General features: G+C 43.3%; 1 protein-coding gene across 1 annotated transcript in view; it reads right to left on the reverse strand.

The window, feature by feature from the left end:
* Window positions 1–21,189, reverse strand: part of LRMDA (leucine rich melanocyte differentiation associated) — a 720,335-nt gene that overhangs the window by 429,525 nt on the left and 269,621 nt on the right. The window lies entirely within an intron of this gene.

Consider the following 21,189-nt stretch of genomic DNA (forward strand, 5'->3'; position numbering starts at 1 on the left):
AAAGGGAGGAATTCATACAGCACAAACTATGGAATTTGCTATCACAATTGGTAGTGATGGTCACTGACTTTGATGGCTTTAGACAAATTCATGGAGGATAGGGATATCAGTGGCTACTGATGGTTTCCCCTCTGGATGGTTCTACCTCTTAATACCAGTTGGTGGAGAACAGTAACAGGGAGGGCTGTTGTGCTCATGTCTTGCTTGCGGGCTTCCCACAGCCAACTGGTTGGCCACTGTGAGAAAAGAATTCTGGGCTGAGCAATAGGGCTCTTTCTACATTCATGTGCATAGCTGACTCTTGTCCATATGGGCTGCTTAAAATGGCAAATTTTGGCATGCCATAGTCTTTGTTTATGAGTAGTAGTCAATGCTGTCCTTAGGGAGGAAGGGGTCCCAAAGTTCTGAAAGAGGCTGTGGTGAAGCCCTTGTTAAATAAATCTACCATTGACCCTGGCAATATTAAGACCTATCAACCTGTATTCAATCTGGTGTGCCTGCGCATCAGCTCCAGAGTTTTCTGAATGAGACTATTATTTGAATCCACTCCAGTCTGGTTTTAGACCTAGTTTTAGAATGTAAACTGCCCTTTTCGACCTTAAGGAGCCCTCAGCCCATATTCATTAAATGGGCTTCCTGGCAAATTGTTACATAAAGCTGGAAAGATGGCGCCAAAAATGATTCAAGAAACATTAAGACAGGGTGATCCAAGATATGGCAAGATAATTTACAAACCAGTACAGTGGTACCTCGGGTTACATACGCTTCAGGTTACATACGCTTCAGGTTACAGACTCTGCTAACCCAGAAATAGTGCTTCAGGTTAAGAACTTTGCTTCAGGATAAGAACAGAAATTGTGCTCTGACGGCGCAGTGGCAGCAGGAGGCTCCATTAGGTAAAGTGGTGCTTCAGGTTAAGAACAGTTTCAGGTTAAGTACGGACCTCCGGAGCGAATTAAGTACTTAACCCGAGGTACCACTGTATTAGTGTTTGGAAGGAACTCCATTTACTCCAAGAGTAAATTTACTGGCAAAAATTTACTGGCAAAAATAGCTGTGATCATTTGACAAAGTCCAGCAGCATTTGCAACTTGAGATGCTTGCTAAACTACTTAACAAAGACTGCACTGTATATTTATCATTAGCTAAAAGTGATGAAATAATGTAACATTGGTAAAGGTAAAAATAGAAATATAAACACAAGTGATGGGGCTGGCATGATATAGGTTGGGATAGCAGAAAGTTGTTGCAACTTCCTGCAGTCTGTGTGTGCATGCAAATTTTCTGGAGCATTAGGAAAGCTGGCACCATCTCCCCACAGCTAGCTTCTCCCTCACTCCACATCTCCTTTCTCTAATGGAAAATTCTAGGGCTTTTCTCGCACTGGATGGGGGAGGCATTCATGCAATCATGAGCTCTGTACAGTGACCTGGAATCTCTATGGCACTGGCTGCCCAATCCCCAGTCAGAACCCAGGCACAACTGTCGGGTATGTGTTGGCCTTTCACATTGATTTTATTTTATTCTGATGGTTTGCATCCCACAGCCTTAATAATATGTGAAAGTAGTTTTTTATGTGTGCTAATATGATTAAAATATACACTCTGTACCCTAACACGAGCCCTACATGAAAACTCTCAGTAACTAAACAGATTGTCAAATATGAAAAAAGAACACTAGCAGTCAGTTTTAATTTATTCACGGCTATCAGCTTTTCTTGTCCTATTAGTAACCATAATAGTAACACAGTGTTGAGCAAAATACCAGAAGCTTTCATTAGAATCATTAACATAATTTGATAACTGATGGTACTTGATTTCTGACTTCTGAACTTTGACTGGAAGCTCAGCGTAAGATGAAATCTCACTGATTGGGTTGGCTCTTTCCTTTAAAAAAATATATGAACACTTCACATCGCATTGCTTTGTTAACTGTAATTAATGTTCGCGTTTGTCACAAGTTGTATTAGATGGAGAAATGGTAGTGATGATAAAAGATATGACAAAGATGCACACATGTCGTCCTCCCCAAATGCTTCAGTGTAATTTAAGGTTGGGGGGGGGACTACCAATATAAATGAAGCCTGTTTCCTTCCCACCCACCCCTCACAAGAACTGACTGAATAAAGAATCAGCGTTCAGATAAGTTAATGTGACATTTTGCTAGTTTAATGCCCACATCATCAAAATGAATGCCTGAAAATTTACAGCCCAAGTCAAAAACCCAAGCTACTTAAAATCATAAATATCTATATGCAACATCTTAGAATTACTGTTTCAGCTTCTCTTCCTCATTTTTAGGGATTCTGAAAATTTATTGTAAAAGGACTGCATTTTTTGCACAGGCAGGCCCCGTTTACGCAGGGGTTACATTCTGAGGCACCACACGCGTCAGTGAAATTGCGTGTAATTGAAACCCATTGAAAAAGCCTGTAAACACCCCATCCAGCCCCCCCTTCTGCCCTCTTAGTGAAGTTTCAGTGACATATTTATGACATTTCCATGTCACTTCTGGGTTCGGCGCAATGCGCCTATACATGGCCGCACACATATTGAACATGTGTAAACAGGGGCTGCTTGTATTCATGTGGTGCAAATGTTTGGTTGTTTTCACGCTATGTATAAACCACTTGGGCTGGGCTTTGACTTAAGAAAAATAATATATAAATAATGTAATAAACATATTATGTGCTGATTTTCATTATCATCCTATGCATGACTACCCTGAAGAAAGTTCACTGTCTTGAATGCAGCCAAGTAAACATGCAAAGGATCATAGACTGAATTAGTAAATATGGGCTCGATTCACATATTATACTGCAAGTAACTGGAAAAATTATTCATTTCCTCTTCTATATTGTTTTTTGTATAGTTTTAAAGCTTTGTATGCCACTTTATGCTATTCTTATTGTAAAAACAGTTTATAAAACCTAGCTTGTAAATATGTGCATCCATTGTAACTAACTGCCAGAAGACTCCTGAAAGTAGCCAATGTTTGTCCTCCAACTTTCCAATTGTTGTTTGTTTGGGGGATAAAAGCCATGAGCCCTGATTCAGACATAATGCTAAGCCAAACCATGGCTTAGCTCAAAGTAGTGTGATGGCAGTAAGCCCAGGGGAGCAGCAAAGTGGCTACAATCTTCTGTCAAGGAACCTGCACATTTCCTCATTCGTACTAAGCCATGGTTTGGGCTTAACATTCATCATGAACTGGGAAAGTGAAAACATTTTCCTCCTCTTTAGGTATTTCACACTTAAGAATGCCCTTTGCTGTTAATTTAGAAGCAATTCCATTTATATTCTGGTACAGTGCACACTCTGAAATACCGTGCTTTGTATGTACATTGTACTATACATTTTCAAAACACATGTTTTTTAAAATATTTTAATTTAATATGTGTGGTTATTAAGTAACAGTAGTATATACAGGAATTTATAATAGTGAGTGACTGAGGGATTTAAGGGTTTTGTGGAATTAAATTGCTTTGTCTTCTGAAAAAAAAAACAAAAGCAGTGACGTTTCATTGAAGACTAACAACAAACGTATTCTGGCATGAACTTTATCAGAAGTACAAACTGGAGAAGGGTTGGCCCACAGACGCAAGTACAGTGGTGCCCCGCAAGACGAATGCCTCGCAAGACGGAAAACCCACTAGACGAAAAGGGTTTTCCGTTTTGGAGGTGCTTCGCAAAACGAATTTCCTATGGACTTGCTTCGCAAGACGAAAATGTATTGCGAGTTCCTGCAGGTTTTTTTTCCTCCCCCCCCCCCTTTTTCCCAAGCCACTTAGCCGCTTAACAGCTGATCTGCTAAGCCGCTAAACTGCTTAACAGCTGGTGCTAAGCCACTTATCAGCTGATCCGCTTATCAGCTTATCAGCTGATCCGCTTAACAGCTGATCCACTAAGCCGCTTATCAGCTGATCCGCTAAGCCGCTTATCAGCTGATCCGCTAAGCCCGCTAAGCCGCTAATAGCGCTAAGCCGCTAAGCCGCTAATGGGCTTGCTTCGCAAGACGAAAAAACTGCAAGACGAAGAGAATCGCGGAACGGATCTTTTTTGTCTTGCGAGGCACCACTGTAGGTCTACGCAAGAAAAGAACAGCAAGTGAAACCAGACCTGTCCCCTTCCATGTACCTCTGACAGGGCCCAATATTACTCCCCTTAAGCCAACGGTGGTATGTTGTACTAGCCTTAAATGTGTGAACTACACCGGGGGGGGGGGGGAAAGATTCCAGGAAAATTAGATAAAGGTACATGCTTTGATGCCTGAATGGCAAACTGAAGAAACCAAGAGACAGCATAAAAATGAGCCTGGTTGATATAACCATTCGACCATATCTAAGAGAACAAGGCCATTACAGTAATACATAAAATAACATTTGGGAAGGAAACTAAGATAATTTCTTAGCACGACGAACATTTACTAAGGTTCTGAGCCATTGCTCTGAATTGGAAGAATTACTTATGTCTTAAGTTAAATTGAGTACAACTTCTTAAAGCGCTCCCTTAAAGGACACCTGTAAGGAAGGAATAGACTGGAATTATAAAGCTATCCCACTAGAGATGACCTCAATTCAAAGGGCCACATGGCATGTTCTATATGCACAACAGAATATACATGAGTATCTCCCTCTTTCTTTCTCTCTTCCTCCTACACCCCCCCCCAAAGATGCCATGATGAAACCAAGCAGGCATCCCTCTAAACTTAGGGGGGGGGAAGCAACTGCTGGGGTGGGGTGGATAAAGCCAAATTGCAACCAAAATCCTTTATATCTGAAAATGTTAATTGCACTGAGTGAAGGCGTTTGATGATACCATTTTTTTACAAAAACTCGCTGTCTCTCAAGCATTACACTCAGTATAGGGTTTAGTGTAAAGCAAATCATGGAGCACTGTGAAGGGTACACACTCAATATCATTTAGCACAAGTCAGTTGTACCCTAAATTTTAGCAGGTCCTGAGTTTGCATTCTTTATCAATTTAGCACAAATTAGTGGATCCTTGTGCTTCAATTATTTGGAGCTAAGGTGGGGAGACAGGCGATACAATTTACAAATCTGTGTGTGCTGACTGGCTTTCATGAATCCTTTTAGCTGCACTTTCTTTCACTGTATATATTTGATTGTTTTTACTATCATTGATTAGTTTACTTTTTTGTAAGCTGCCTTGTTAAGACTTCCTAAAAGTGGGGTATAAATACATGAAATAAAATGAAAATATAAATGAAACCCACAAGCCCCATCTTCCTTGTCCCCAAGGGACAACCAACAAATGCCATCTGATAGCCTTCTAAAGTTGCTAAGGGCACAGCATAAAAGATAGTGAGGCTGGCTCCTACACTTCAAGCATTGGTGGACTCAGAAGGATTCCAAGAAAAATTCAGTCAAAAATAAAATAAAACTGGACCACATGAAACTGCAATCAGGTAACTTCAGCTCAAGGTGAAAAGCTCGTATTTTGGCTCTATGAGGTTCCCTGAAAGAGTGTTCAGGTGATCATGTTCTTCTGATTTACAAACCAGTCTAAGAAGGGACAAATATTTATAGTTCCCTGCTATAAACAACAGGAGTTGAATGAAAAGGGAAATCGCTAAAGCAATTAAAAGGAACTAAAATTAAAAAGGAAGGAAGGATAGTTGCACATGAACTGTTGGGGGGGTCTTTTTATCACTCGTCACAACTGACTTTATCACATCTTTGGCAATAAAACTGCAGAAGAGTGGCACACACACACACACACACACACACACACACAGCTCAGTGGTTTTTGCTAGGGTCAAGACACAGAGGTTTCCAACTTTAGCTCCAGTGCACTCTAATTTCTATTTACTGTTGCCCAGGGATCAATGCAAGCAAAAAGATGGCTGTGGCATTTATATCTAAAGCCCCCGCCTTCTGAATTTTCAAAACAAGTGTTTGGGTCTGGGTGAAAATTAATCTACTTCAAGGAACAAACAAACAAACAAACAGTCCCCTGTGCCCAAAGTTGCATTTCTTCATTCACAGCATTTTGCCAGTTTCAAATCAGGCAATTTAACCTTATTTCTGATTATCACCAGCACCTTTATTTTATACTATCTCCCAGCAATATCTATGTCATCCCCCCCCCCCCCCGGCATTGTGAAAGTTGGCGCAAGAGAATTCCATTTTAGCAGTTCAAGCTCATGAAGAAGAGCTAAGAAATAAACAAAAGACTCTGTATCCCCCCCCCCCCCGCCCATGATTACATAACAGCCACAATATTCAACAGCCCTTTCACAATGAACTTAATGTTTTATCATTGTGTGTAGGTATATCAGTGACCCAGGTGGTAGTTGTACGTTTGAAGAATGACATGTCTGCTCTGCTGTCATCAAACCCAAGTAATTAAGAACAATCAAGTGGGTGTTAATTGGATATAATGGAACAATCTCCAGTCAGCCTGAGCCTACTATTTGCCTCTTACTAGTAATTATGAACACTAAGTACTCATGCTAATCTCCTCCTTTCCCATGAAGCCAAACAGAGGTGCGGTATTTACTCAGCTGATGGCTTGTTTTGTCTGCAATTTAGTCTGTTTTAAGCCAAGAAACTCATAATTTGCCAAGCTGTCACCAGCTGCTGGCATTGGACAAAAGGATGAGAGGCCCTCAGTGACAACAATTCAGCGCATATCATCCAAGAGAAAAGGGCCGATCTTAATTAAACTGACCTCTGGTTACATCTACAGTAGCAGCAGCACCTGGACATTGAAAGAGTGAAAAATTAACACTGTAAATTTGTATTGCTGCACTCAATTTCTAGCAGGTGCATCTCATTCCCAAAAGGAGTCTGTTTGAAACAGAAAGTCCTTAAAGTTAACAAATCTTTTTCAAAGACACCACTACCCCTTCACTACTATCAAGCTGGGACAACTTTAATATCATTAATTTAGAAAAGAGTTCACTCTTTGATTAATATAAATGTGGCATACTGAAAAATATCTGATCAAGAGTGATCATTAGAAACATATTACACAGATGGCTAGATGTTTTAAAAAGCCACTTATATGCATCAATAATAATACAACGAAGACTTAAAGGGATGAAAAGAATGAAATAAAATTGACTTTTCCAGATAGAAGATTTTTTTTAAAAAAAACCTGCTGCAACAGCAATATGGTAGACTAAATCACTCACTGCCAGGGTTGAAGCACATTTCAAAAGTACTCCAATTATATATATGCTAAACTTTTAAAGTAGCTTAAGCAGCAAAAAAAAAAAAGGCTTCATTCATGGAATCTGCAACATCTCCGCCTAATTAATTTGGCTTTCCAAGAGCTACATGATTTAGACAAAGTCTCTGCTTATTTTATGATAAAGCAATGGCCATTTCTGGTTTCACTGGGTAGACAAACACTTTCAATTGTTAAAGTCATGCTCAGACATTACCAAAGATTCTATTTGGAGTGAGATAGGGAACACAAACTCGGCTCCCTCCTCCTAGCAAAGTCTGGTGTATGACAACAAAAACACCATGGAGCAGCCCAGCCGAGGAAGTGAGGGTCTTACCCTATCAAATCTCTGCCTACCACATTGACAGCAAGAGGTAGTTAATGCCACTGAAAACAGAATTAAGATTCAATATGACCTTAACTTAGCAGTTTGAAAGCATGTCAAACTGCAAGTAGATAAATAGGTGCCGCTCCAGCGGGAAGGTAAAAGGTGTTTCCATGAGCTGCTCTGGTTCGCCAGAAGTGGTTTAGTCATGCTGGCCACATGACCCAGAAGCTGTATGCCGGCTCCCTCAGCCAGTAAAGCGAGATGAGTGCTGCAACCCCAGAGTCGTCCGCGATTGGACCTATCAGTCAGGGGTCCCTTTACCTTTACGACCTTAACAGATTGGAGAACTTGCTCCAAGCTAACAAAATGAATGTCAATAGAGAAAAATGTAAGGTTCTACACCTGGATGGAACAACCAACTACAAAAATACATACCCATCAACAGTCCTGGTTTAGCACAATTACAGAAGCTCCTCCCCCCCCGGCTGCTGATTGGATACTGGAATGTCCCATCTTTTGGTCCCACACTCTTGCACAAGTTCACACAAGAGCGCAATACCCTAATATGCTCATAACAAGAGAAATGTGCACAGCGCCATCATAGTGGAAGGCTGGAGTTGCATTCTGTGCTTCCTCTGCTTGCTGCCTGCCTCCCTCCCAAGCATGACTACTTCTTTTCCAAGCAGGCAGCTCAGCTTTGCTCTCCTTCTGGTGGCAGGAAGGACACGAACGATGATGGCCTCTGTGCTCAAGCTGCTGCTGCTTTTAGGGGTGCTCCAAAGGGTCATCAGTGATGCCCACCCCACCCTGCAGGTCAAGTTCACCTTCTTGCTGCCGGCCAGGGGTAGGGAGTGCTTCTACCAGGGTATGCCAGGCAACAGCTCCATTGAGCTCAAGTACCAAGTTGCAGGGGTGGATGGATACAGAATCCAGCTCTAAAACAGGTGCACTGGGATTGAGGTGGGTGGGCAAACTGGCCCTCTTTTTCATGCTCAGTACCTGGCGGTGGTGGAGGGGAGCAGCAGGTAGAGTGCCCCGAAGGTGGAGTTTCCACTTGCCTGCCATGGCTGAGGTTGTGCCACACATGTGTGTGTGTGGGGGGGGAGATCCAGATTTTCATCACCAGGACATTGGAGGGTCAACAGTGTGACGCAGCAGCAAAAAAAAGGCTAATGCTATTCTAGGCTGCATCAACAGATGTATACTGCCCTGATAAAGGGAAGAAAAAGTCCAGCTCTATTCTGCCTTGGTCAGACCACACCTGAAGTACTGTGTCTAGTTCTGGACACCACCACAATTTAAGAAGGATATTGGCAAGTTGGAATGTGTGCAGAGGAGGGCAACTAAGACAATCAAAGGTCTATAAACCAGGCCTTATGAGAAACAGTTGAGGGAGTTGGGTATGTTTAGCCTGGGTAAGAAGAAATGGAGACGAGATACGATAACCATCTTCAAATATCTAAAGGGCTGTCACATGGGAAATAGAGCTAGCTTGTTTTCTCCTGCTCTGGAGGGTAGGACCCAAAGCAATGGCTTCAAGTTACAAGAAAGAAGATTCTGACAAAAGATCAGGAAGAACTTTCTGACAGTAAAAGCTGCCCAACAGTAAACTGGACTTCCTCAGAAGGTGATTGGTTCTCCTTCCTTGGAGGTCTTTTAAGCAGAGGGTGGATGGCCATCTCTCATGGATGCTTTAGTTGAGATTCCTGCACTGCACAAGGTTGTACCAGAAGACCCTTGGAGTCCCTCCCAACTTTACAATTATATGATTCTAAGATTCTAGGTGAATAAATGGTTGCTTAACATCTCTGGATAGCTGGCAATTTTCCAGTTCTGTGGGAAAGTAGAATACTGATGAAATTTCCAATATGAGGAACAGAATATAATGCACTCTGCATTGTAGGAAATTTCAAGTGTGCAGTTAACAAGGCTAAGGATACACATAAAAGTGCAGACAAGGACAAGGAGGTGGAATATAGAAAACATTCAAATGAAACACAAATAAAAGTATTAGTCGGAAGCACACTTCAATTTCCTTCATAAATCTGTTCAGGTTACCAGGCTCTAAGCAACCCCAACATCTTGTAAATTGCATAGGATGTGATATCACTGTACTGAAAATTTCCCCGCTCCCTACTTTATTGCTTGTCATTTACAGAATTGAATAAACTCGCAATGCAACAATACCACTAGTTACCAGGAGGGTGGAGAGGGAAAGGAACAACAGGGTGGAGAAGCAGGGCTGCTCCTTTTGATGGCAGCCATCCAACCCTCTTAACATCTGTAAGCCTCTGGAGGTGGCTGTCCAATGACCCAGGTGTTTAGCATGAAAGGATAAGAAAACAAGAAGGCAGCAGATATGCTGGAAAACGGGTTTGGAAGAAAGCAGTTACTGGGCATGGAGGGAGTAAACCAGGTGAGCAATGCCTGACTGGTGCCTAAATAGCAATCCTCACCCATCCAAACACCACCACTAAGGCTAAACTTAGAAGCATTTATAGTGGAGGTGAGGTCAGGGAACAGCAATGCAGAACATGGGAGTGTAAGCCTCTGCAGTCTGTCTAGACCAGAGTGTCTTATCATGGTTCAAATCCCAGCTGATCCTGGCAAGAAGCTGTGACAAACCCTGTGCACAGGAAGAGAGTCATAATAAAACTGAAGGGCAGAATAGGATGAGATAGCTTTCTAGCTAAAAAGAGTCCAAAATTGGACTATCCAAAATCGGATAGTGTCTGTTTTCACAAAATAACCAATGGCATTTTAAGGCTCAGGGCCCTCACTTCAAAGCACAGCTCTTCAATAATATGCTGATTTGGTTGTGCAGGTTGCATGATCAACCCCTCCCCCTCTTTTCACTCCCTCCAAGTGGATTAGTTGACTCCCAATTCACTCATCTCCTGTAGGATTTGTGGAGAACAGACATGACTTCTGTTTTTCCAGTCTGGGATGTGAATTTAGCTAGCTTAGAAAATGTTTTAGAGCTTACCCAGAAATTTGTAAAATGCCAGTGCAAAAATTTTAATTGACTTATTAGCAATATCTCTTCTTTGAATGACCTTTTAGTCCTCCTTATAACATATCACCTACTTTTACTACCTTTCAGCTGACAGTTTCTAATATATTCCTTCCTACGGGATGATATCATCTGTCCTTGGATGGAATTAACTAAAGTACTGCACATTTAGAAGCTGACATTAATCCATATCCACAGATTTTTAACAGCTGCTGGAATAAATATTGTTTCCATACATTAAGCTTTGTAACTATGACTAGCTGAAATAAATTGAGATTAAATGTGCATCAGCAACATCAAAAGTAAGAGGGGGAAATGATAAATTTAAAGTTTGAGGGGCTGTACATATAAACAAGAAAATGAATTTTTATTGTAATTAGCAAGAATAATTCAGTTACGGGGTGAGCAGAAGGTTTATTGTACTGCCATGACATGGTTTTATTTCTTCTATTAACCACATCTACAACAAAAGAACGATAACTAAAGACTGAGATAATACTTTGATACATGGTCCATGAAATATAGGATTATGAAGCACACACATTCCTTGGCAATCTATGAATTTAGAATTATACCAGTAAGTAGGTAAACCATTACGGATTCTGAATATAGTGTGATTGAAAGTACAAAGTGGTATACAGGGAGGCAACAATAAATCTTACCACAAAAGGAAATAATGTAAGAAACTCCCTATATGCCCATTTGGAAACTTTATTCCAGTAAGTCAATTAAAATACCATATATTCAATGGGAGCAGCTCCTCTCATTTTCCCTTGACTTATGAACAGAAAATTGCATATCAGTAAATTAAAGGAGAGTAACATCTGTAGCAAGCTAGTCGGTGTTTTTTTTTTCCAAAACAGCAGTTGAAAATGTGTGATTAGTCTCCCTGAAACCTAATTATTAGACTCCATAAACTGTCAAGGCCGTCTTTTGTGCCATAGGGTCTGTTAGGCCTATGCCAAAATGTAGAAAACAACCTCCTAAATCAGCACTAGCAACTGTAACATTACACCTTAAAGAGCAGCTAACTGGGTCAGGGTCTCATGCCATTGTTTAAAATTCATGTGCTTAGCAGTAATTCATAATGCTACCACTCTTGTAGTTTATACAGTGGTGCCTCGCAAGACGAAATTAATTCGTTCCGCAAGTCTCTTCGTCTTGCGGTTTTTTCGTCTTGCGATGCACGGTTTCCCATAGGAATGCATTGAAAATCAATTAATGCGTTCCTAGGGAAACCGCCTTCAGACCAGGTCCGGGGACAGTCTGTCCCCCGACCTCTTCTGAAGGCTGGGGGGGGGCAAGGGCTTTTCTTCCCACTGCCAGCCTTCAGAAGGCTGTTCTGAAGGCTGGCGGTGGGAAGAAAAGCCCTTCTTCCCACCTCCCGCCCCACAAGCTCCGGGGACAGGAGGGCTTTGCTGCCGACCGCCAGCATTTTAAAAGCCCCTGCTGTCCCGGGGCGATTTTAAAATGCTGGCGGGCGGGAGCGAGGTCTCCGCTGCCCCGAGGAGATTTTAAAATGCTGGGGGTCGGCAGCGAACGCTTCGCTCCCGCCCGCCAGCATTTTAAGATCGCCCGGGGCAGCGGAGAAGTCTCCGCTGTCCCGGGAAGGCAGGCGGGGGGAGCAAAGACTTTTGCCCCCGCCTGCCTTCAGAAGAGGTCCAGGACCTTGTTCCGATGCCCGGCGGTGGGGTGAGAGGTTCCCGCCCCCCCGCCCCGCTTCGGAGCAGCGTTCCGAAGCGGGGCGGCTGGGGCAGGTGTTCCCGCCCCCCCACCCCGCTTCGGAGCAGCGTTCCGAAGCGGGGCGGCTGGGGCAGGTGTTCCCGCCCCCCCGCCCCGCTTCGGGGCAGCGTTCCGAAGCGGGGCGGCTGGGGCAGGTGTTCCCGCCCCCCCGCCCCGCTTCGGGGCAGCGTTCCGAAGCCGGGCGGTGGGGGCAGGTGTTCCCTCCCCCCCGCCCGGCTTCGGAGCACCGGGAGAAGCGATCTCCCCGCAGCCCCTTGCTTCAAAAGAGGTCCGGGGGCAGCGGGAAGTGCTTCCCGCTGTCCCCGGACCTCTTTTGAAGCAAGGGGCGGTGGGGAGATCGCTTTTCCCCGCAAACCCTTGCTTCAAAAGAGGTCCGGGGGCAGCGGGGAAGAAGCACTGCGCTTCCCGCTGCCCCCGGACCTCTTTTGAAGCAAGGGGCTGCGGGGAGATCGCTTTTCCCTGCAAACCCTTGCTTCAAAAGAGGTCCGGGGGCAGCGCGAAGCGCTTCCCGCTGTCCCCGGACCTCTTTTGAAGCAAGGGGCGGTGGGGAGAAGCGATCTCCCCGCAGCCCCTTGCTTCAAAAGAGGTCCGGGGGCAGCGGGAAGCGCTTCCCGCTGTCCCTGGACCTGGGGCTGCGGGGAGAAGATCGCTTCTCCCCGCCGCCCCTTGCTTCAAAAGAGAAGACCCGCTGTCCCCTGGGCAAGCTTCGTTTTGCGAAGCAAGCCCATAGGGAAATTCGTCTTGCGAGGCAACTCGAAAACGAAAAAACCTTTCGTTTTGCGAGTTTTTCGTCTCGCGAGGCGTTCGTCTTGCGGGGTACCACTGTATGTATAGTCCCTGTTAGGTGTAAACAAAATAGTTGGGAGAAAATAGCAATAATGGGATCCCAGCTATTTACAGTGTTCTAAATTAGAACACTGGGGCAGGGAGACCAAGTCAGGTTGGAGGAAGAGTGGGTGAAAATTCACAAGCAACATGGTGAAAACATCTGTTTACTATACAACTCCTTTTCGGCTAGCAAATACAACCCAATGCAATACAGTTCCGTTTTGCATTTGCAGGTGAGTTCATATTCTGCATTATTCAGATGGTAATTATAATGATCACTTGATAACCTGAACACACAGAATTACTCTCAGTTATCAAATGGATGGTGGACTTATGGTCAAGTACTCTAAAACAAGAGCAAAGAAGGCAGCCAACCTCGTTCAGTGAAGGCTGCAGTTCACCAATGGCAGCTAGTGCCATCAACAACCACACTTGCCACCCCCTTTTAATTTAAAGAGCAGATTTGACAATAACTACGATTACATTAATCACAATTCAGATATAGCTGCTAATTAAAAATAAACAAAAAGCAACTCCATTACACTTACTTCAAAAATAATAAATTGCTTACAAAACAAAACTGGACTTATGGAGATGCCTAGCGATGAAGCACTGTTTCTTAGCTGCCTAAATAACAATATAAATAAATAATTTCCACTTGGTTTCAGAGGTACAAAATATCTCGCTTCCATTTCTGACTTTGACCATTTGTCAGTTTTGTTAACTCTTAACTCATACCATATGAATCCAGTTTTAATAGGAATAGCCCATATCATCAATACTGCTGCTATTTCTTGCTTAAAAAGGTAAAGGTACCCCTGCCCGTACGGGCCAGTCTTGACAGACTCTAGGGTTGTGCGCCCATCTCACTCAAGAGGCCGGGGGCCAGCGCTGTCCGGAGACCCTTCCGGGTCACGTGGCCAGTGTGACATCGCTGCTCTGGCGAGCCAGAGCCGCACACGGAAACGCTGTTTACCTTCCCGCTAGTAAGCGGTCCCTATTTATCTACTTGCACCCGGGGGTGCTTTCAAACTGCTAGGTTGGCAGGCGCTGGGACCGAACAACGGGAGCGCACCCCGCCGCGGGGATTCGAACCGCCGACCTTTCGATCGGCAAGCCCTAGGCGCTGAGGCTTTTACCCACAGCGCCACCCGCGTCCCATTTCTTGCTTAGCACACAATAAAAATTTGCATAACTGACTGCAAGGCCTCCTCCTGAGAAGAGGCCACAACTGGTGGAAGGCACTTTGCACCACAGATGTCCCTTGAGCATCCCAAGACAAGGCCTATCTAAACGCATCCCCTAAAACAATCCTTTAGAGGGGAGTGAAAACTCATCCAGAATGAGTTGAAAACCACCAAAGGTGAATGAACCATTCACCATTTCCATCTTGTCTGGACTGGGCTTCAGTTTGCTAGCCCTTGGCAGTCTATTCCTGGTGTTGATTGAGCACTTCCACAACTTCACCCTAGGGCAGCCTTTCTCAACCTTGGGTCCCCAAATGTTGTTGGACTACAACTCCCATCATCCCTGACCACTGGTCCTGCATATGGAGACCAAAGCCCAGCCTGGAGACACTTGCCAGGCACCAACCTTACTGTCTTTTCAGCACCAGGCTGTTTTGTTCTCTTGAACCTGTTTCACACCCTCCCATTCTGATTTCACATCATATAAGACTCTTATTAATTTCTTCTGCTGTGTTTTATTGCAGCTGACCTGTTTTAGCTTTTAAAGATGGTTTTAGCTTTTAATTCAACTAAATGAATGGATTGTGGTTCCTATTAGATTTTATGCTCTGTTCCGGTTATGGATTTTATTGTGGTATTTTGATTGTATAATATAGGTATTTTCATCTTTTAAAGCTATTGTGAGTGCTACCATCCTTTCTCTTTCAAGTTCCAAGGATCTTCAGACCCCCAGATGTCTGGCCAGCTCCTCACCTGGTGAGCCCTGACTCGGTTGATCCAAGACACTATCTGTATTTCGCTTATTACAAAAGGTTCATTACCTCCTGGTAATTCCTGAGTTTTCCGTGGAGTGGTGACCCCGCCTACCTAACTCTTCTGTCTCCACCTTTTTGACTCACCACTGGCTTGCCACAGACCTTCACCTATTCTTCTGTTAATCTGTTCCCCTTCTCTCTTGGGAAAGGTTTGGCAGCTATGGTCTTCTTTTCTCTCTCCATATGGTCTTCTGTTCTGTCTCTATACTGCCGTTACATCCTGCCCTGCCCCATTCTCTCACCTCTCCATTTTCCTTACCTATACCTGGACCCACAGGTATTCTATTTATCCTTCTCTGTCATTCTCCCTTGCTGTTCCCCACCTGGAACTTGCTGTGGACACACAGCCAGTGGAGGCTTTATCTTCCATATGAGCCCTGCTTTTTACATGCAGCTGCTCCTCACTTCTGGTCTGGCCAGCTCACCATCTGGCCCACCACGGAGCCAGAGGATGGGCTGCCATTCAATCCACTCCTAAAACCTTTTATTTTGATTATTCTCAGTCATTACACTGCAGAGTGCTTTTTTTAAAAAGCACCATCTGATTCAAGGCCATAGCCAACCTCTGTTGCTACCACATTTCTTGGTGGGTCTTCAAAGACATGAATTGACAGCCAGCAATTTCTACAGAGGCCCTATGAACATCTCACCACAGCAGTGTGTCAAGTACACAGAAGTTCACCTGTGGGAGTGAGTGTACTTAATCAAATGCAGTAATGTGCCACTAGGATCCTAATGAACAATGCAAGGATTTGGAAAGGGGGGGTTAGATATCCACATTAATTTTTAAAATAAGAACATAAATAAGAAACGTGTATAAGTTCAGTATTCGCAGCAACTGGAAGTTTGTGCATAACTGTTTGAGGGTGAATTAATATTGGGACACTTGAGGGTAAAAGCATTATCTGTGCATTGTGCACTAGTGGGAAAACAAAAAGCAGCACAAAAAAGTGCCTCATTAGAGATTTCCCATTGTGATGCTTTTAGAGCTATGACTCTAAAATGAGGCATCTTTCCTGTTACAATGGTAGACCTTCCATCCTTTGCCATTACTACACTACCATGGATTGGAACAGTGCTCTCCCCAGTACATGAAGTTGTGGGTGAGCCGTACTCTGATTCAGAATACTCAGAACCTGAGAGCACAATCAAATAGCCTTTTATTTTGGACATGAGGAGCTGGGCAGCCTTTGTTTTTGGCATTAAAAAAAGCCAGCTGTAAAGAATGCTTCATTCTAAAGGAGATAAAATTTAAACACAGTGGTCTATAGAAACTAGGGTTTAACAATAAGCATTTATTAAATGGTAGTGAAGTGGGAGTGTTCATTTTTTGGGGGAAAGGTAGCCTGGTTGCATAGTTGCCAGACTTTGAGCTTTGTTGTCTGAAAGGGATAACGGTTTTCTTTGACAAGACAGACTTGAAAGATATATCCCTTTTATTCCTCCCGCCCCCAAAACACACACATATACACACACACTCACTCTTTCACGTTCACATGTGTTGAAACTCATTGCTTCTGGAAATGAAGATGCTCTGGTGTCAGCTGTAAAATCTGTATCTCACTTTCTCAGACAAGTGGATATTTATTGACAGGGTGTGAGAGAAAGGGAGAGAGGAGAGACTGCTTGTCCTGGAGCCAGTAACCTTGGTGGAGATGCAATGTCACAAACACCAAGCCATCATTCTCACAGATGTACAGCATATTATTTAAAGGGAAACAAATATCAGCCACTGAATGTCACTGCAAGGACACGTCTCCTGCCTCTTAACTAAACTTATCAGCGCTGTGGTTTAATATCGTACCTTTTTCATCCCTCCCTCAAATTCGTCTTGCTGAGCAGCTCTTGACACTACCAGAGAGCAGTCAAAGAACTAAGATTTAGTGGCATTTGCTTCAAACCACACTAGATTTATTGACATCTCTGGCCTGCTTTCTCCCTTGGTAACTGCACACAGGATTAATTTTAACCACTGCTTAATAGTTAAATTCAAAGCACAGCACATGGCTCACACGAACAGTCACAGCAATAACAACACTGTGCAATGTCTCCCAGGTCCAAATCCAATATGTCACTTAACCCGTTTAGGCTCACAAGCCCTTGCCAACTTCCTGTTCCAGCCATTAAAAATAATAATAATTTAAAATTGGGCAGGCATTCACTGATTGTGAATTAGTATGACATTAGTAAAGCACTGGCTTTCTATAAGTCTGGAATTTATTTTATATTTTCAGGATTTTGGTTACTAATAAAAAGCTTGAGAGTTAGGGCAAGTGAAAAATTAAAAGCAACCAGTGCTGTGAAACCTGACTGCATTCATCGCATAGTGAAAATTGGTGCCCGTTTCAATAATTTGTACTTTTGACTTGCATTATTTTCATTGGTACCATCCAGAGCTCAGTATAAATTCAATGTTGAGAACAAGGTCCCTTCCAACTCAAGGCTTTTATGTCTCTATGAGTACTTTGCTGAATAAGACCAATGTTTCCATCCTTTATCCAACCACTTCCAGCTTGATGGTTTCCCCAGAAGCCTTTCTTTGGTGTTTGCTCCCCAGCAACTGGTAGAGTAATAGAATTATGGAGTTGGAACGGGCCAGAAGGGTCATCTAGTCCAACCCAGGTCATTTACATAGACGTACCAGTATTGACTTACTTCCCTTTTGCTCTCCATCTATTATCCATTCAGTTTACGTTCCCATTCCCATCTCCTCACCAGCCATGTAATTCTCCCTCTCAGCACATAAACCATCATAATGCTAACTGAATCTCTTTTGGCGATGACATTTCTGACTTCTAGGACCAGCATTAGAAGCCTAGAATTCTTTTTTTAAAAAAATATTTTGCAAGAACTGAAGCAAAGAGCACAGAAACTGGAGACAGTGGGAGCATAGATACAACGAAAAGCAATGATGGAGAAAAGGCAATGAGATTCTGGGTCCTGACCACTGAAATCCATGTAGTTGCAAAACATTTCCAGATCTAATGTGAAGATATCATTGTACATTGCTGTTACTGAATAGTGGATTATATACTACACTGTATATAATGGTGGTTCAAATGTAGTGCTAAGCAAAACCAGAGCTTGCAGCTACTGCTTTCTCCCCCTGGTTCTCCTGCTGCTCTTGTGTTGCTGTGAGATAAAGCCACAATTTGGCTTAGCAAGTCATCTGAACCCAGACTTGTGGTTTGTCTCCTCCAGACAAGCCAAAGAGCTGTAAAACCAAAAACAAACCCTGGTTACAGTTAGTGGTTTGTCTGCAGCAATAATCATTTACTTGTTATTAATATTATTAATTCTCAACTTTCAATTCCCCAAAAGGCTTACTATTTGAGCTTGAGTAAGTTAGTGGGAGACGATGAATAATAATATTATTATGGTGCTGGAGGAGACTCTTGAGAGTCCCATAGACTGCAAGAAGATCAAACCTATCCATTCTGAAGGAAATCAGCCCTGAGTGCTCACTGGAAGGACAGATCCTGAAGGTGAGGCTCCAATACTTTGGCCACATCATGAGAAGAGAAGACACCCTGGAAAAGACCCTGATGCTGGGAAAGATTGAGGGCACTAGGAGAAGGGGACGACAGAGGACAAGATGGTTGGACAGTGTTCTCAAAGCTACCAACACGAGTTTGACCAAACTGCGGGAGGCAGTGGAAGGCAGGAGTGCCTGGAGTGCTTTAGTCCATGGGGTTACGAAGAGTCAGACACAAATAAACAACTAAACAACAACAATATTATTACTCATTAGTTGCTGGTAATCATAAGGTCCGTCTCCTAATTTGTAACCAATATTGCATTGGAGAAAACAGTTAATTGATTGCAGAAATTCATATTCCTTTAATGAAATCATTTGAGGTCCGGGATTTTTTTTTTATATATATATAAAGAAGAAAACAATGGCATGGCCCTCCTTCCTTATATCAAGGGCACTACAGATAAAATTAGCAAAATCCTCCATAAACACAATATCAAAACAGCCTTTTGCGCCAACCAAAAGATAGCCAATATCCTCAGAAACCCCAAGGATAAAATCCAGTTGGAAAACCAAGGGGTCTATGAAATACCCTGCAAAGTCTGCCCAGCCACGTACATTGGACAAACAAACAGACGAATAAATGCACGTATCGCAGAACACAAGAATGCCGTCAAAAAAGAAGAAAAAACTTCCTCTCTTTTCCAACACATGAAAGAAACAGGACACGAAATTAATTTTGCAGATTCCAAATTGCTCTCTAACATGGAACATCACCACAAGAGAATAATCATGGAAGCCATCGAGATAGAGAAACACCCTCACAACATGAACAAGCGTGACGACACATCCCGCTTGCCAGACATCTGGAAATTAGCCCTCCCCACAAAAACTGACACCAGATCCAGAGGCACACAGAACGCCATCACCAATCAACCACACCAGACCCAAACCCAGACCCTCTCCACAGATAAATTACAGACACCATCCAGTAGCCAAACCATGATGGCACCTCCGGATGCTGCACCCCCCTGCAATCCCTACACAGATCTGGCTGGCACAGGCCACAAAACCACAGCTCGCCCCTATACACGAAGCCAAGCCAGAGCACAACTACAGCCATCTTCTCAGAAAAACTCTTCACAAAGTTCAAGAGGTCAAGACACAAAGGCTTTAGCAACTAATCCACACCTAATGACCCACCTAAGTGGTACTCAGGATATCACTCAAGAAATCACTCAAGATATCCCTCAAGCAACTAAGGAACAAAAGAAGAAAAGGCACACTAGCCTGGGAACTTCCTCTCGGCCCAGAACATTGGAGGCTATACACCACACCCCTCAACAGTATTTATAGGAACTCAAACACTGAGATCCTGCTCTGTTCCAGTAACAAGAAGCCGAAAGCACCAGCCTGAAGATGACGAGTGAGACCTCGTCGAAACGTCACCTAGACACCCCAACTTTTACACGGGAAGACACCCGAGGACACCAAAACCTGCATATATATATATATATATATATATATATATATATATATATATAATTGGTAGCAATAACACCAGTCAGAAATACACAGGGAGAAGCAGGAGAAGCGGTGAGTAGGTAATAAATTACAAGCTTCTCAACTTTCAATTCCCCAAAAGGCTTACTATTTGAGCTTGAGTAAGTCAGCGGGAGAGGATGAAAAAATATATAAGGTGAACTAATATATTTCTGTACCTTGTCTATAAGGCAGCTGCACAGCACAAGTGACGCAGGTCACAGAGGATCCCCAAGAAAAGAAATCAATGCTGCTGTTCTGCTATTGATCCCCTATATTCCAACCCCAGTACTCCTAGTTCAAATTAGCTGACATTCGTTTTCAGGGTGAACAAAGTATAAAAAGCTATAGCAGCCTTGGCATGCGAACCTTTATGAAAATTAACTTAACACCATGCCTTGGAACATTAGTGTAATGAAATTAGCAGGTTTATTCTCTGCATGTTTCAGAAAACAATGAAAATACGCATAACTATCACATGTGGGCAGTGTATCAAGGAACATGGGAGTGCCTCAGTGCAGAGATCAAAGGACACCTTAACCCCACTATCCCTCTTGCCTTGTCATGCAGAGATGTAGGGAGATGCTAGATGTGTTCTAGCACACGTTTTAAGTTCATTTGTGGCAATGGTGAAGCTTTATGAGCTTGGGCCACACAGACTGTGCGTCCAAACTAGAACATGCCCGGAAAACCTCTGCAACACAGTGCAGCTGCATGGGGATTGCCTATTTGAGAACAACATAAATATTAGATATATACCTTTGGCCATTATCTGGCTGACCTCCCTGATTTGCACCAATGGGAACATAGGAAGGTGTTTCATTCCAAGTCAGAACATTGACCCATCTAGCTCAGTATTATGCACACTGACTGGAAATAGCTCTCCTGTACTGTAGACAGGAATCTTTGCCAGCCCTCAGCTTGGGACCTCCGGCATGCAAATGTGCTTTACCACTAAGCTACTTCAACTCATTTCAGCGTAGCCTCCAATGAAAGCTAATTTCATTACACTATAGTGTATAGTACAATGATTGAAAGGCTGATTGTCAGAAAGGCACACCTTGT

This window comes from Podarcis muralis, chromosome 6 (assembly GCF_964188315.1).
Source record: "Podarcis muralis chromosome 6, rPodMur119.hap1.1, whole genome shotgun sequence".
NCBI classification, from domain to species: Eukaryota; Metazoa; Chordata; class Lepidosauria; order Squamata; family Lacertidae; genus Podarcis; species Podarcis muralis.